Source organism: Phasianus colchicus, chromosome 8 (assembly GCF_987193195.1).
Source record: "Phasianus colchicus chromosome 8, bPhaCol1.hap1.1, whole genome shotgun sequence".
Taxonomy (NCBI): domain Eukaryota; kingdom Metazoa; phylum Chordata; class Aves; order Galliformes; family Phasianidae; genus Phasianus; species Phasianus colchicus.
In genome coordinates this window covers 15,132,631-15,147,110 of record NC_143443.1, presented here as the reverse complement: position 1 = coordinate 15,147,110, position 14,480 = coordinate 15,132,631, and the positions used below count along the sequence as shown (strand labels likewise).

At 40.7% G+C, this 14,480-nt stretch overlaps 1 long non-coding RNA gene across 4 annotated transcripts in view; it reads left to right on the top strand.

Moving 5' to 3' along the window:
• LOC149917030 (uncharacterized) overlaps positions 1-14,480 on the top strand; it is a 139,594-nt gene that overhangs the window by 77,082 nt on the left and 48,032 nt on the right. Inside the window, exon 1 of one of the 4 annotated variants that reach the window (XR_016468544.1) lies at positions 2,168-2,242. The exons of the other annotated variants lie outside the window; for them this stretch is intronic. This is a non-coding gene — a long non-coding RNA (uncharacterized LOC149917030). Of the gene's footprint in view, positions 1-2,167; positions 2,243-14,480 lie in introns of those variants that run through there. 4 annotated transcript variants of the gene reach the window in all.

Genomic DNA, 14,480 nt, shown 5'->3' with positions numbered 1-14,480 from the left:
TGTTGCATTGGTTAGGTCTTCCATTCTTAGCAAGGTTCTTGCTAGTGGAGTCAATTTTTCTACATGGATAACACGAGAAGCAGGTTTCTTCACATGCAGCTTGGGGCACCAGTACTATAGAAGGAATCTGTTTGCTCAGGTGAGTTCCTAGGAGATTTGAAGTCCAAGCTCCACCATTATTTCTGTCCTTTTTGACAATCCCATTAGTGTGGCTGAGTGCTGGGGAAGGGAGAGAATTACTCTTTCATCAGGTACAGAAGGAAAGTTGTGCAAAATGACCTCTGCAAGAGCAGAAAGCTTAAATCTCCTGCTTCATTGATGTGGCAACTGTTACTATCATTAAGTTCACTCACAGGAGGGGAATGCACAGTTTTTATCTGGGCTGCAGAACAGCAACTGCTCTATTCACAGAAGGCAGCAATTTTCCTTTGAGATAGAACTGCTGAATTTGTTGTTTTCAGCACATGTGGGACACAGATGCACTCTTCCCTATCAGCTTTGTTAATGCTGAGATTTCTGTCACCTGTCGTGGTACATCCCTGCAGATGTATCCCATCCAGAACACAGAATCTGGAGCAGTAGCTGAAGTGGCCATGGCAAAACTGATGCTTGCTTATTTTTTTTCTCTGCAAGAACTGTGCAGTCTGGTGAACTAACGATCTTCCCACCCATGACATATGGTACAAATCCACTGTCTGCCTTGTGTCTAGTAGGCATGCTACAAGGGAATCACTTTTCTTGGTACAGATTAGAGACTTCAGTTCAAACCTGCACTGCCAAGAAGTGCAAACAATTTCCCAAGTGTCATGTTAGTAATCTAACCTAGGGATAGAAAGATCCAACAGTGAATTATGATGCTACCCAAATTATGGTTTTCCAGTTGAAAGCATAAGTAGGACCATGGGATTGGGTCAACAATTACCTTAAGAAAGGAAAAATACCTGGAGTGTTCAACAGATGTCCTGACTATCCCCTTCTGGGAAAGAGCAATCCTTCCGCTTCTCTTTAACAGACTCTGGCTATTTGTTCATGCTTCTCTGGGGGCTTATTTAGTAGTTCTGGAAATATTTTAAAAGACATTTAAAGGGAATTGACAAATGCTTGACCTGTTTGAGTGTCCATGAGCTGAGTTAAATTATGGTGGTATCCTTTACATGCAACCCAGAGGCCTGCATTTTAAAGCCAGGGAGGACTGTAGGAATGTTAAACCCCTTTGTGTTGGAGTCCAACACATGTTCTGTTTGCATGAAGCATAAGGGTGAGAGAGCAGTGGAGTTATGTAGAAGTTTTGGATAAACCCTTTTTGATGGAGAAGCTCAGGTACGAGCAAAGATTTGCAATAAATATAGTGTAGCCTGCCACTGGGTTCCTGCTGTTCGAGATGTCACCTTCCTTGCCACCTGAATGTGTCTGCTTGGAGAGGTTGCTGAAGGCAAGAGGGGCACTGCCTGTGCTTACATAGGAAAAACAGCGTTACTGTATTCTATACTGTTACTGATTAGGTTGAGGTATTTGGACTGTGTTTGTCTCCCTGCTCCTAGATCATATTTGACCCTATGTTATGCTGGCTTCTTCACATTTCTTTAGCTTATTTATTAAATATCCACTCTTCCTCCTTTATCTGCACGTATGTATCCTTGTGTATCTAAGAAGCTATCCTTTCTTCAGTGTTCTGTTTGCTCTACTATTGCCTTCTCTAGTTACAACAGCTCCTGAGCCTCTGTCTATTATTTCTTTGCTATTCCCATTCATTCTTCAGTTATCAGTATCAGTATCACCCCTTGTCAAGCTCTGGAGACATCTTAACTCTTTCTGGGCAGCAGGTCTCATTGCATTGGTGGACTTCCACGGGAGAGTTACAGCAGTATTTTCACATGGTTTCCATTTCTGTCCATTTCTGTAGCTTCTCTTTTTACTGTAGTTCATGGGAAAACCTAACTTACTGTAAAAACTAAACCTGACTTTGCCTGATAGCAGTCCTTTTCATCTTAGTTGAGCTATTTCTTCTGCATAAGTGGAAGAACAAACCTTGTGTTAGTTAGAGACTGGTGCATACTGCAGCCACTCCCTTAGAAGCGCAAGTTAAACTTGTCCAAGTGTGATTACCTGCAGTTAATGTGATAAGTTTAAACTCAAGGATCAAAGTTTCCTGATTTTTTTTTTTTTAGAAGATTTGAGCAATCCAAAGTGAATGGGAACTGTTCATCTCAGGAGATCAGGACACTTCCACTCATTTCTCCATGTAAGAACTGAAGCATTTACATTTCTAGGTTCTGTAAATGTTGACTGTTGTGTACAGTGCTCTGTCTCGGTTGATAACAACTGGAAAAAAAAAAAAAACCAACAAGATTCCCTCTCACCCCCATCCTCTTCTCTCCTGAAAACAAAAATCTCAAGTAACATTTCCCATGTCTGAACTGACTCAGCAGGAAGGGAAGAAGTTCAGCAATGCAAACAATGAGAGCCATGACTCTATCTCGTGATTTCACTCCATTAACTTCTGTGGTAGGCTACTTTAATTGATCAGTCACTAAGGTTCATACTGTTCAAGAGAGAGTATCATAGGATTATTATCTCAGACTGACCTAAGCTGTAAACTTCTCAGATATGCCCTCAGAATTTCAGTTCCTTTTCCTTCTTGAAGGCATTGAGCAGTACCTTTTATGAGATGTGCTCTTTTCCTCCTTAATACTTGACCCGAAGCTTTCTAATGTGAAAAATATTTGTCTTTTTTTTTCCTGCTACTTCAGCTGTAACAACACTGGATGTTTGCTTGGCTTGGGTGGGAAGGTGGAAAATTCTTCCAAAATTTAGAAACAGAGAGCTTTCTGATGTGTGCAGTAATCTTAAGGCAGTAAATTCTTTTTATTTGATTTTAAATGCATAATTTAGTATACAATATAAAAATGTATCCAAGGGGGAAATGAATTTTTTTTAATAACATGCTTCCCAAGGCGAGTGGCAAAACGTGCGTGTTGATGGGAAAGGGAGGGGAAAAATTTATATCCTCAAGGCATGACTTGTGGTTTTGAATAAAATTGAGATTGGTGCTGCTGTTGGCTTAGTTTATGCTAGGCAGAGATGGGTTATACTGTTCACTGGGAATTCAAACACAGGCAAATTAGGTTCACTTATAAGACTTGGATGGTGCATGTGTTTAGCCGTCAGCTCACACTGCAGGAGTTATTGACTTCTCTGCAGCCCAGAAAACATCTGTGTTTTGATGATAACTTTTTGCTTCTTCTGGAAATTGTGGGATCCTGTTCCTGCCTTTTACATTGTAAACCATCCTTCTAGCTCCAGTGAGGTTCCTTGTGTAATCTGGGTGTCATATAATAAGGGTGATAATTTCTCTATTTGAAAGTGTTTGCTAGACATATTAAAGCTCTCAGACATAGATCCAAATGGCAGTGATAAAGAATCACTTGTCTCTAACATCAAACGGATTTACTGAAAATAAATAATTAGTTTAAACCTGTGCTTGTACATCTTTTTTGAGGAGGAATCGATTTATGTTCTGTCCTGTCTAGTGTCTGCAAAAGAAAAAGTGAGTTTTACTGCACCAGGGTTCAATTCCCACTGATGTTTGTTTTTTTTTAATAGAGGCATTTTTAAACTCATCTGATGCAAACTCAGGTAATCAACTTGATTTCAGTTTGAGTTGTATTCATTTAATCTGAGTCAGTAAATAGAATATTATTTTGAAAGAGTGTTTGCAAGACATTTGTCCTGTAAAAAGTTGCACAAGAGTCTGCATTGTCTGAACTTCAGAAACTTGAAATCTGGATATGTCTAGAACTTGTGCGTTTCCATCAAGCAGCATCTATCTGTTGTCTAATGCTCCTCTAAAGATTGCTATAGTATATAGACCACAGAATAAAAAGAGTCTTAAACTTCCTGTTCATAGAACAAAAAAGGAGTTCAATTGCATTCTCTCTTGGAAACTGATGAGTATGGGGATGTTACAACGCCTGATTTCTGCAGTGCAACCTGTCTTAAATCTACAGTATTTTGGAGTTCCGTGAGGGCTGGAAATGTGTAGCTCATCTTCTGGTGCCTTCTCCATCTTGCACCACAGTTGGGGAAAATTGCAGCCTTTATGAACTTAAGAAGGAATTGTGTTGTGGGATGGTTCTTACCTAAACAAGTTAAAATGCAAAAGCCTATGATGTTATTGATCCTGTGTCTGAATGCAGGATTTCAAAATAAAAAGAACGAATGGTGAAAATCAGGGTTCCAGTCAAGGCCTGGGAGGTGTTGGGTCTGAAGAGCCAGTGAAACTGTGTCTGGTGTAAGGGTGATTTCTCCAGAGATTATAGCCCATACATAGATATGGGAAGAATGAAATGCAAGTGAGTCATACTGCCTTTTTGCTGCTCTTGACTGCTAAATGGTCTCACAGGACATCACAGTGGCTCTTCACGTTGCCTGGAGCTGCTCTGGTTTCTCTAGGGCCTCAATTGGTGCTGTGCTTGGAGTGAGGGACGGTGTAGGTGGCAGCCACCTCCTCCTGATCCACTGCCCACAGCAGGGCCCAGCTCATCCCAGCAGCAAAGCCCCTACAGCTAGCCCTGCCCCTCCACCCTGTGTCATGGGGTGCAAATGCCTGCTGCTCTTAATAGGAAGTGAATTAACCCATGGGCAAACGTTCTGTAATATTTAGGGTAATACTGATTTGCTTGCGAAATGTGGCTAAGGTAATAGTTTCAGTTTCTTCCCTGTTGCGTTATTGGACTTTCTTACAGGTTTTCTATATTGCTGCAGAGGTATTACAGGCCATATGCCAGATATGTAGCTTCAATCTGCAGTGCTGGGTAGCCCGATATTGCAAATACCACCTTCTAGGAATTACTTGAAGTAAGGATTGAATTCTCTGTTGTTTTCATTGGTTTGTGAAATGGCCCTTTTCCAAACAATTCCTCTTTTTAAAATAACTTACATTTACGTGAAGATTTGAAAACAAAAGGCAATTTGGGTTTAATCCTGGCTACATAGGATATTCAGAGCTTTCACAGGCTGCTGTAGTGAGTAAGGGGCATGCAAGACCAGATGCCTGGGTTATTTTATTTACCACACGTTGAATGTACATTTGCCATTTTGTTCCATCAGGTCAGTTGATCAGTTAATATTGAGATGTAATAAAATCTTGCAGGCTAAATGCTTTAAATTGTACATCAGATGATGTGCTTCAATCAAATAAAGCACCACCAGTCTTGCTTCTGCTCTGGTGCATTGTGGGAATTTCTGAGGATGCTGCCATACAAAATTCTTCTCACTGTGCCCAGCAGAGGGTGATATTGTACAGTAGGCTGTAAATCTATGAGGTATTGTACCTCAGACAATTATCTGCAGCCATTCCTTACTTTTTCTCATTTTAATCCACCCTTTAGAGCTATTACTTAAATGACATAGGCATGGGTGGTGTAATTAGAATGTGCTGTATCTGCCATTAATTTATAACATATGATAGGCTTATAGATGTCATAAAAATGTATATTGAGAATGCTGTGAACTCTGTTTAACCCTAATGTTTCAGAAAAGTTTGGCTTTTATGGCCAAACTGTTTCAACATGGCATCAAGATTCTTTTGTCTAGAAAAGATGCTTAAAGTGAAAAGAAGCATTTCTTCTCTGGTTTAGGCATTCACTTACTGCACTGGGATTAGTACATTGGAGAAAAAAAAAAAAAAAGTCATATTGTTTCAGTCCTGGCTTGGAGCTAAATTTCACTAGATCCAGGAACCCCTGAAATTTAATGCTTGGGATATTCATTTAAAAGATGGAACCCAAATTTGTGCCTTTTGACTGTTTTCCACAAAGTCTTTCTCCTGGTGAAATCTGAATGTAGTGTAAAATCCTTCGGTGTCTTTGTCTCCCTCTTGTGGCTGAATAGATTTTTCAGATCTGGTATTCAGAAACATCTGGTCTCACTCTAGGCTGAGGCTGTCGAAGCACTTGTTTCTATTCTCAGATGCTTCTTGTAGATAGTTTTTCTCATGTGATTTTAGTTGATGTGTGCAGCAGGCTGTGAGGTCTTAGCATCTGTTTTGCTGTATTCAGCCAAGATATTTTCATTCTCTAAAACAGTAATTGGACATTGCTGTTTCCACAAGAGCTGTGCTTCCTTCTAGAACTTTCCCTTGACTCAGGGATCACTCCCATGTACCCAGTAACTAAGAGTTTCTAATGTTATGATTCTGTGCCTACCCTGAAACGACAGCATGTGTCTGAAATTTCCCGAAGAGCTTTATCTCATGGATAATCTGGTGCAGGAAAAGGAGTGGGTGTAGTCTAAGTTTAGTGTTACGTGATGCCCTAAAACGCTGCCTACTGAAACATGAGCTGAAGGTACTATTGTATGTTTTTTGGGAGCAAGGAGTGCTGAGTTTCAGAAATATCAGGAATTTGAGGGGATGCACTGTGGTCCGAGGATGGCTGCAGTGGTATGGCATGCTTAAACAACTGGTTGGTGGATAAATTTAAAACAAAACAAAACAACCACAGTGCATGAATTGGCAGTCTATGAACCTGCGGGATGTATGTGTGTGGACTTCCTTCAGAGACTCTAGCCACTGAAAAGCTGCAGTCCCTGTAAAAATGGAAATAGTTCTAAATCTTCTGGGTGCCACCTGTGATGACTTGAAGACCTGATACTAACTCTAGGAGTTCTATAATTCTATACATTGAATAAAGAACTCTTTATGCTACAGAAGCCATTTCTGGCTTCCACCTTGAAATTAGTATGTTTGTCTTAAAAGAAGTCAAGAGGACTTGGTGCACCCACAGGACTGTCAGTGCAGTGGTAAGCCCCAGCCTAGACATGTGAGCACACCTTGCCGAGCACACATACGAGGTGTCCTTACACACCCTCACTCTTGTCAGTTGGCTGTGCTGCCTGTGGTTTCACCATGTGCACAGTCAGGTACCCACATGCACTGAGGTTAGACTCAAATCCTCAGTTTTGTAGGGAAAATTGGATCTGCTTCAGCTGCAGCTGGCTCTTGTGTAAATAAGGAATCATACCGAACCCCAGACAGCCGAGTGCCTCCGTGCTTCACACTGGTAAATTCCTGGCAGAGAAGTTCCTATTTCATTCAGTGAAATAGCTCATATCACTGCAGTTACTATGCCCTGCTGCTAATCTACTCTGGTTTTCCCTTCTACTCCGCAGCTCCTTTTAAACTACCTTATTACTCAAACTCTACAACAGGAGACAAGGCATCTAACAACAAATCTGTTTTTATTTGTCCTCCTCTATAATCCCCCTAAATCAGAGTGTGATCAGATGTGGAGTGGAAGTACCCCAACCTTTTACAGCACTCGCCCTGTGAGATAGGGAGGAGGTGAGCTCTGGCTCTAAATCTTCCTGGTGCCACCCTTAATGACAGGGAGAGCAGGGTGCCAAAGTCTATTATGTGCTGAAAGGCCCCTAAGTGTTATTGTAAAGGGCTTCTGCAGACCCACCATACATTTTCATCTGAAGGTTTTTAGGCTTCCACTGCATGGGAAGAAGCTGGTGGAGTATTTGTGGTGTGTGCCTGCCATATTTTATAGTAAAGAGCCCTTTCTGAACAGCTCTCCTTTTTAATTATACCTTAAAATGGTATTAAATGTTGGCTCTGTTCATGCCAATTGCTGTTTGGTTGTAATCACTGCAAGAGCTCTCGCTCGTTGGGACATCAATTTTCTTTTCATCGATGCTTTGCTTTTATGTTTGGAAGGGAATTTGAAAGCACATAGGAAGGAAATATTGCTGAGGTGCACAGAATGATAAATTTCCCTTCTGATACAGGAGAGTCCAAGGAGGAATATATGTTTTGTTCCTTTTTAAAAGTTTTCCTTGCTTAGACGATGCTTTGAGGAAGGTAGGGGGAGGACAAATTTGTACTTTATGAGGCAGGGGAGGGTGTGTGTGTGGGTTTGTTTTTTCTGCCTCTTAAAGTCTACCTTAAAGTGGATATTTTATTGCCTGCTTCTCTTGACTTACGTATATTGGTAATTGAAGGAGAGTGCTGAACTGCTGGCCTAGTGCATTATTTGTGTTTTCTGAGGCTCCAGGATCTTGAAGGAGGTGATTATCCCGACAGCTGCCTCTTGGGAAACGCGAGGGGAGAGGGGAAATTGCCTAGTTGGGTAGATGGGCTCACCTCTGAAAGGTCACAAGGAGAACAAAATGCTGATGTATTGATACCTTGTGCACCCTCTCTTTCCAGCTTGACACAAAAGGTAGCTTTAAATCCAGAGAAGGCTGTGCCATTGCGGGAAATAGTTCACATGTATTTCTGCTCTTCTCTCCAGCCAACCAGCGTTCTCCTCCATAAATCACCTCCTCCCTTTTCTGGTGTGGTTTTTCATCTTCTCCTACCATTGTTGAAGAGGAAAAGCCATTTACAGTAATCAGCTTATCGTGCTTAGCCTTTAAGAGTGTTAATTTTGCAATATTACATCTGAATATTTTACAAGGAGAACTCTTGCGGGTGACCTTTTGCCTTCTTGACTAACAAAGGCACTACAGAAACTGCAGCCCTGTAGCACGGGGACGCTGGCTTCCCATGGGGATTACGCACAAGCTAATGCACTTCTTGAGCTTTCTGGGGGAGAATCCTTCACAACACGTGATTTGCTGCCTAGTCTTACTTTCTGTCTTTCAGCTTGAATTATGTGATCATATTTTCCATGATAGAAAAGCCTCAGATCCTTAAAAAAAAAAAAAATATATATATATATATATTCATTTTCATTTTTCCTTTTTTTTCAGGTTTAGGCGGTCATGTATGTACTGAATTTCAGCAGACTTGGTAGATACTTGGTAACAAATTGTCCATCAGGATTTAGGTCTTTTATTTGTGAGGTTTCACAAATAAAGGTCTTTTATTTGCAGGGGTCCAATAGTATTAGATACGGAGGTGATGACCCTGCCTGCAGCAGTGGGATTGGAGCTTGATGATCCTTGAGGTCCCTTCCAACCCAAGCCATTCTGTGATACTATGATTATAATTTCGGTCAGTTCTGAAACTTACAGTCGTGCTTCACGCTCTCCTGTCACACTTGTGTGCCCTGGATACTGGTCTATAACACTATAACCTGCCTTAGTGTTTTTGTCATCTCCTGTATGCTAGGCTACACAGCAGCCCAGTGTCTGTAGGATGCGTGAACCTACTTAGGGCACTTCAGCAGCCTGGTGAGCAGAGCAGTGTCCCAGGGGTGTGATGTGTTCAAATTCTGGTTGCTAACTTCCTCAGTGAGTGCTTTAGCTGCCAGGCTATTCTATACATACTATTACGTGAGATTTTCCTGCATTTTCAAATTGTATCTCTAACCTTTGCTGAATTGATTGAGAAAACAGTGCCAGTCTTACATTGAGCAAAGTCCACATTCTTGCTTCAAAGTGGGTGAAGTTTTGATTCAAATAATTGACCCTGCACTGCTGGCTGGAGTTCAAATACAGCCCTGTGTGCTCAGTGCTTCCTCTTTGGTGCTTTTGGTCAGGGTGGAAGAAAAGCAGTGCCTAAGAACTTTAGAGATGAGAAGATTTGTTCTCTCTGAGACCCACTTCTCTTAAAGCTTGTTTCTGGACTGCGTACTCCAGTGCAATGCAGTTGCTGATATCTTAATTCAGTGTGTATGTGAGTGTTTTGTCTTGTGGTTTCCTCCTTGAGGTTTTGTTCCTCGAAGTCAGATGACAGTTTGCCTTCACAAAACCGAAGGCTAAAATAACTGAGTAAAAATGACTGGGGGAGGGAGGCAGAGAAAAGTCCTTTAAAAAGCCATGATATTTCTCTTTAATCAGGCAGAGGCAGGAGACATGTAGGCAAGCTGTAGAGAACACGATCTCTGTTAAAGTAGCACGGCCAGGGGCGGTCTCTAAAACCGCGTGTTCAGGAATAATTACAAAGTTCAATGTCAGCTGGAGGGAAAACTTGTTTTGACAAGCTGTGCATTCAAACCAATATAGATCAAACTTTTTTCCCCCCTCATGTATATTCTATTAGCAAAGAAATTTTAGAAAAGGGGAGCAAGGATGTGTGAAGTATGGTGAACCATAAAGTATCCTGGGATTCCAGTAATTTATGATGTAAACAGATGTGATGGATGGAGCTATGTGTCAACTGTAAGCAAGACCCTAAAGCCCCTACTGTAATTTGCTTGGAGACAGCCAGCTACAATGCACCTTGATCACATCTTGATAGCATGTGACCAAGAGTGAAGAAAACAGAAGGCTTCTTTTTTTCTTTTAAACAGCTCCCATTTACTCACAAATTTGTGCCTGAAACTCCTTTCATGTAAATCATTTCACTATTTATTTCTGTTCAGGTTGGTTAATAAGTTTACTTTTTACTGATTCAAAGAGCACAATTGACATTTTAGCTGCAAAAATATGAGAAGCATGTTAAGTGCTGGTTGCTTGTTTCCATTAGCCCTCAGGAATGATGTAGGGACCCTGATGGTTTTAGTGAGGTCAGTGTTTAGAGTGGACCACTTCCAGGAGATTAAATGCTGAGAAACTCTATAGGACAAGTTATTCTGCTGATGTATACCCATTTAATTCTAATAAAACCAGTGGAGGTCTATAGATTTCAGGTCGTTGAGGATTTGTCTGACATGCTACCAGCGGTCATGTCTACCTATCTGCCAGAAAAACAGATTAAACACTTCCTAGGGTCCAGTAGATTTCTGTCAAGCAGTGGAGTGGCAAAGATGCTTCAAGGAAAAAGGAATCCACTTTTCTCCCTTCAGCACCTCCAAATCAAATGAATAAATTTTCCTTCTCCATAAATGAAAACAAGTACTGCTGACTGTTATTACTTCAGCTGCTACAGGTTTTCAGTTTGTGGTATAACTTAGAACTTTCCAGTTCTCCTCTCCAGTTTCTGATGCACTGAGCTTAATGTCACCAAGAATTAGTGTTACCTACATAGTGCCTTTTGTGTTGTCATATACTTTTGTGAATAGGTTTTATTATGAGTGGTAATAAGTTCAAGGAAACACTGTGAGAACAGAGAAACTTCAAAAGTCTTCTGGACGTGCGAGACTTTAAGGTATCTTTTATGTCAATTTTTGCAGCCAACAGTTGAAATCTGTGAGGAAAGGAAGTTAATGAGGTAGAGAAGTGCTTTCCCCACTCCCCCACCCATGTGAATAATTTGCAAATTGTCATCCCCTGTCTTGTAGCAGTGAACTTCAGGTGGATTCGGGTGAGAACTGTGGGGTGCTTGCACTTGACCACTGAGGAGCCCTGGGGCAGCAGCAGGAGCTGCATGGGGATAAAGCTTTCTTTATCTTAATCCTCACCTTTTGTATGTTAAGGTATTATAATGTCCTTATGATTACCAGACTTTTCTTTCCCCTGATAAGACCTTTGCTTTGTATAATGTGTAGAGGTCAGCACACAACACGGGAGATTTCAATTTGCTGAAGTAACTGTGGAAGTGGTATCTCCTTGCCTCCAAGAGCTGATGTAGAAACTTAGGTAATGATTTCACATTCCTTACTCTGGGTTTTGTTTTTATTTTAATATTGTATAAAGGGTTCAGTTATAAATCAGAAAGAACTATAGAAGGCAGAAGTACTATGTTGATTTACATTGAGAACTGAGGTCCCAGGGCAAACCAGAGAGTAAATAGGCTATCGGCACCTCCCAGCAAATTCTGACAAGTGTGATAAGCAGTTTCCAAGGTGCAAGCATTGCAGCTTTTCCACTATACACTCCAAATTAGAATATACACAGGAGAGATTATTCATTTCACTCTAAAATAATTTACTAAATAGTTGAGGGTCTTTTCATTGACGTACAGCTCATAGAGAAATTGATTGTGAGTGCTTCAGGGTAAGGCTGCAAATACAGAGAGCCTTATAATTGTTCTCTCTTCATTACTTGCCTTTTTCCCTTTAAAATTCTCTCCTTGTGTGGGTTTGGGATTCCAGTTTTTCTGAGATGGTATTGAACTTACTCTGAGACTTTGCATATGGTATCATGTTTGGATTTGACAAAGGGTAAATTAAAGGCTTGACAAATTTGAGGGTGAGATGAGAGGCTGAGAAACTAGACAGACTTATCATAGATTGGATGCTTAGACTGGCTTTTCTGTGTGTAATATGACAAACTGTGAGATGGAACATTTTCTGCAGGTGTGTAATGGCTTTGACATAAAATGTGGTAAAGCTGAAGTATTATCTAATGCTAGGTTTTTACACACACGTTTATTTGCTGTAATCTTTCTAGATTTTATTCTTTCTGAAATTACATGAAGTTGGTTTTGACTTTCTTAGTCTTACTCTGTGGCTTCATATGCTTTCATTTTTCTTTGTTGTTTTTTTTATTTAAAAATTTGCAATGACTTTTACTCATCATAAATAACAGATAACATCCTTGTTCTCCTTCCATCCAGAAGTATTCTTTTCTAGAAAGCATTTACTAGAAACCAAGAAAGATTGATTATGATGACGGTTGAGCATAACTGCCAGAGGCTCTGGGTCTGATGATTTCAAACTGATGTTTAGGGAATACCAGCAGACCAGCAGATGTGGATCTAAATAAGTGACTTGGAGCATAAGGCAGCACAATGTCGGAAAAATATGGAGGGCCATGACTATTAATGGGCTCTCAATTTATGGGTATTTCAGACAAACCTTTTGTTATTATTATGTGCTTACCTGGATTTAGCTGATTACAGTCTTAGTTATTCCTGCAAGGTCACACCTTTCAAAGATGAAACTAAAGATATTTATCTTTTAGACTAATAAATGGCAAAATTCTGTCTGGGCTATGGCTCTGAAACCTGAGTGCACAGCTGTGGGGTACTGAGCCCCCAGACTTTCAACAAGCCAGGGCAGCCCTTCCTCTGCAAACAAGGCAGCTGTTTGAGAAGTGGCAGTAAGGACCAGCCTTATGAACTGCTTCTTGGCAGTCCCCCTCACTTAGGTGACTCTCCAGGCTTGCTATTGCAAGCCCATGCTGCTGGCTCACCTGAAGAAAGGGACAGGGGTCTTTCCATGGCCGCCCATCAGCAGGAGGAAGCTAAAGAGCTCTTTGTTTCTGCCTTTCAGCCTGGTGCTATGCAGCTCGTTCTCCTGCTATCCACAAAGTGTTTAAGTGGAAACTGTAGCTCTGTGGTAAAATGCAAAGTCTTTCATAGAGCTCAATCAATTAGGGATACTCTCATAGATAACCAGAGTGGCAGGGTCAGACCTGGTTTTAGAAGTAGATTTTGACAGCCAGATGATCTGGGCTCAAAAATTTGCAGTTCATTTGTGTGAAAAATAGCTATGCGGGGTAGAAAACATGTCTAGATTGTATAACGCCATACAATAATGGCCATACTGAACACTCAAATAAATAAAGTAGAGTGGGACTAAGTAAAAAATGGTCATACTTGGGTAGTTTTAAATTAGCATTTTAAATTAGGAAAAGCACCAAACTTTCTGTTCTGCTTCTGTGAGGACAGGTCTAAATTTCTGTCACTGCCACCCATAAATCAGTCTCTTTCCTGTGGAGGAAGCTTGCCCTTAGATATCTCATGTTTAAAGGCACACTAATATAATTCAGCATGGGCTTCTATCAGTTTAGCTATGGCACCATGTCTTTCTTGACCACAGCTGGTGGGCTGTGTCCTCTCTAGCTGGTTATCATCTGAATTTCCTAAATCTATACAAAAGTGAAAACACTGAAGTTCATGTCCCTGGGGTGTAGAACAGTGTAGTAGATCTTGCTGCAGAAGGTCTGGCCTTCTTTTTCTGTCTCATATCTGTGCCTGTATCTAGTCACAACACAGTATGCTTTATAGTATTATTTATTCACATATTGTGTTTTCAATATAAATATTTCTGCATTTCCTATTCAACTCTACTGTTGTTTGTGGTTTACTGTCCTTTGTGATGCCACTCAGCTGAAAAAGTTTTGTTCACTATATAATTTAATGTGGAACAGATCAATGGACCACATCTAGAACAAGTCAGCTGGTGTCTTTGTGGGACCTCTAATGTAAAGAAAGGGATTATGCAATAACTGGAAGTAGAAGAAACTGCAGTGAGGTTCTGTCTCCAGCATGGATGGTATTTAGCTTCCTGCTAAGTTAATAATCTGTCTGTGTACGAGACTTCAGCCATTCCTTTTTGTCCCATTGTTTTATCCCTTCTGTGTCATTTATTTTCCTCTCATTAAGTCACCGAGTTAAATTAAGGATTGGCTATCAAAGCCATTCATATTTCCCTTCCAGAGTCCGTTCTGTTAGCATGTCCTATGCCCTACAAATATAATCTAATGCTTCTTGGTGTGTACTTGCATACACACTCTGCAACTTCAATCATTTGTCCTTCTTGTGTCTACAACAGTTGCTTTATCAGAGATATCTGTCCTCAGCATGCTCCTTTGCCTCTTCCAAGGAAGAAGTATAGAGGCAATGCTTATGGGCCCTTGATGGTAATACGCTCATAGCATTGACCTCATCTTTCTTTTTAAATTCTACCTTGTGGAGTTTTGTG